The sequence below is a fragment of the Schistocerca gregaria genome, chromosome 4 (assembly GCF_023897955.1).
Source record: "Schistocerca gregaria isolate iqSchGreg1 chromosome 4, iqSchGreg1.2, whole genome shotgun sequence".
NCBI lineage: Eukaryota > Metazoa > Arthropoda > Insecta > Orthoptera > Acrididae > Schistocerca > Schistocerca gregaria.
Window position 1 is genome coordinate 789449468 of NC_064923.1, and position 2688 is coordinate 789452155.

The following is a 2688-nucleotide window of genomic DNA, read 5'->3' on the forward strand; positions in this document are numbered from 1 at the left end:
TCGTGCAGATGGTTATTGTCTTGGAAACATCCCAATCTGTTGACACAGGGATCGAGACGTTGCTGCACGATCCATTCCATCCATGCGGATAAGATGCCTGTCATCTCGACTGCTAGTGATACTAGGCCGTTGGGATCCAGTATTACCCCCCTGAACCCACCGATTCCATCGTTGGAATCCGACCAACATGAGCAGCTATGTCACGACACGATAAACCGCAATCGCGATGGGCTGCAATCCGATCTTTATCAAAGTCGGAAACGTGATGTTACGCATTTCTTCTCCTTACACGAGGCATCAACAACGTTTCACCAGGCGACGCCGGTCAACTACTGTTTGTGTATGAGAAATCGGTTGGAAAATTTCCTCATGTCAGCACGTCGTAAGAGTCGCCACCGGTGCCAACCTTGTGTGAATGCTCTGAAAAGCTAATCATTTGCATATCACAGCACCACCTTCATGTCGGTTAAATTTCGCATCTGTACACGTCGTCTTCGTAGTGTAGCGATTTTATCGCAAGTAGTATAAGCTGATTATACAACATACCAGAAAACAACATGAGAAACTTGAAGCTCTAAGATCAGCTTCATATCATTTGGAATGTACGAGAGTAATCAATGCTGAAAGAGCTCGTAAGAGTATCACGAGCAATAATAGAAGGTCCCATACAGGACTGAAAACTAACTAAAACCACAGCAGGACCATAGGGCTAGAGTTCAATGTTCTGTTAACATATGACAAATGCTAAGATGAATGTGAGACCTCGTAATAAGACGGTAGCTTTCAAAGAAAGCAGTACTTCTGAGTAGGACACTTTGAAAGTTCGGCAGCATTCTGCTCAGGTATTCTTCGCCTATTTCCTTAGTGTAGCAAGCATTGTCCCACGCTGTGCAGTTCCATTTTGGTGGCTGGGTGGTCCAGAAACAGCGGATCGTCCGGGGAGTTCCCTCTGGAGCGGCAGCGACCAATGGCAGCGCTGAGGCGGCGCCGCCGCCCGCTACGGCTGGCGAGTCGCGGCCGTCATTGCGGACCAACACGGCGTGGCCGGGCTTTTTGTTCCGCGGGGCCGTAGGAGCTGTTCTTCCGTTGCAAAGAGTAATTGCGTAGCCGGCCGCGAGACAATGCGCTCCTCTCGCTCCAAGAAATACTTTTAATTCCGCAGCGTCGCGCCCCCGGCGCCGTCCTTCCGCGCGAGTGTTATTAACACGTTTAAAGAGGGGCTCGTCGCGACTTAATCGCGTTAAGCGCTAGTCTGGCCAACCCGCGGGGCGGAGCATTGTGTTCATAATGTCCTCCTAAATCTTAAACCGCGTTTGCTCTCATTTATAATTAAATACAGCGGCTTAGTCTTCCAGACGTGAGGCTTTTATTTGCTGTTAGTATCTGACATTGTCAGAAAGTAAGACGAATACTCCGTTGACACTTCTTTCTTCGCGTCTTCTCGACTGCAAAACAAGATACGGTTATATTGTCAATGTAGCTTTGCAGGTTGGCGTAATCCAATTTCTTATCGTATTACGATTAAAAGTGGCAAGTAGCCCTACGAAGCAAGCGGTAAATGAAAAAGTATTACATTGTAAAAAAAATTTCAAACCTAACAAAAGTTTAAGAGGGAGTCAAATTAAAACCTTAAATACCTATTTTAATTTTACTATTGAACGAAAGCGTAAAACAAGTTTATTATCTTTCGACATAGTTTCCCTGGAGTTGAGCACATTTTCTCCTGGGCGAAAGAAGTGCGCGGATTCCTCTGGAAAAAATAAAAAAATCTTTACCAGAATGAGATGTTCACTCTGCAGCGGAGTGTGCGCTGATATGAAACTTCCTGGCAGATTAAAACTGTGTGCCCGACCGAGACTCGAACTCGGGACCTTTGCCTTTCGCGGGCAAGTGCTCTACCAACTGAGCTACCGAAGCACGACTCACGCCCGGTACTCACAGCTTTACTTCTGCCAGTATCCGTCTCCTACCTTCCAAACTTTACAGAAGCTCTTCTGCGAAACATGCAGAACTAGCACTCCTGAAAGAAAGGATACTGCGGAGACATGGCTTAGCCACAGCCTGGGGGATGTTTCCAGAATGAGATGTTCACTCTGCAGCGGAGTGTGCGCTGATATGAAACTTCCTGGCAGATTAAATCAGCAAGTCACTTGTGGGTCGGAAAAGTCATCATGGAAAAACGTGCGCTCTGGAGTTCCCCAAGGCTCCGTCCTTGGTCCATTACACTTCTCACTCTACATTAATTATATTTTTTCAGTGATTCACTCCTGCAACTACCATCTATATGCCGACGACATCCAACTGTACATAAATGCAGGCCCCTAGAACATTGCTGACGCGGTAGCGAATATGAACGCGGATCTTTGCTCTGTTTCTCGATGGGCACAAAACCTAGGTCTGAAACTAAACCCCAAGAAATCCCAGGTCATACTTACATCACATCCAAAGTTAATCAGCCGGTACTTTCGCGAAACAGTCCTCAAATACTCCTCAATGGTAACCAACTACCATACCAAGAAACAGTAAAAGACCTTGGAATAATCTTGGATGAACACCTAAACTGGGAAGAACAAACAGTCACAGCTTGCCGGAAATCGCTCTCCTCCCTACAAGCAATTCAAAAATTAGAAAAATATTTCTAATCCATGTTAAACAAAAATTAGTCCAAACACTAGTCTTGCTTAATCT

At 45.9% G+C, this 2688-nt stretch overlaps 1 non-coding gene across 1 annotated transcript; it reads right to left on the reverse strand.

The window, feature by feature from the left end:
• Positions 1 to 1843: 1843 nt before the first annotated feature.
• On the reverse strand, positions 1844 to 1918 carry Trnas-cga (transfer RNA serine (anticodon CGA)). Its single transcript has one exon. It is a non-coding gene; the product is annotated as a tRNA-Ser (tRNA).
• Positions 1919 to 2688: the final 770 nt, after the last annotated feature.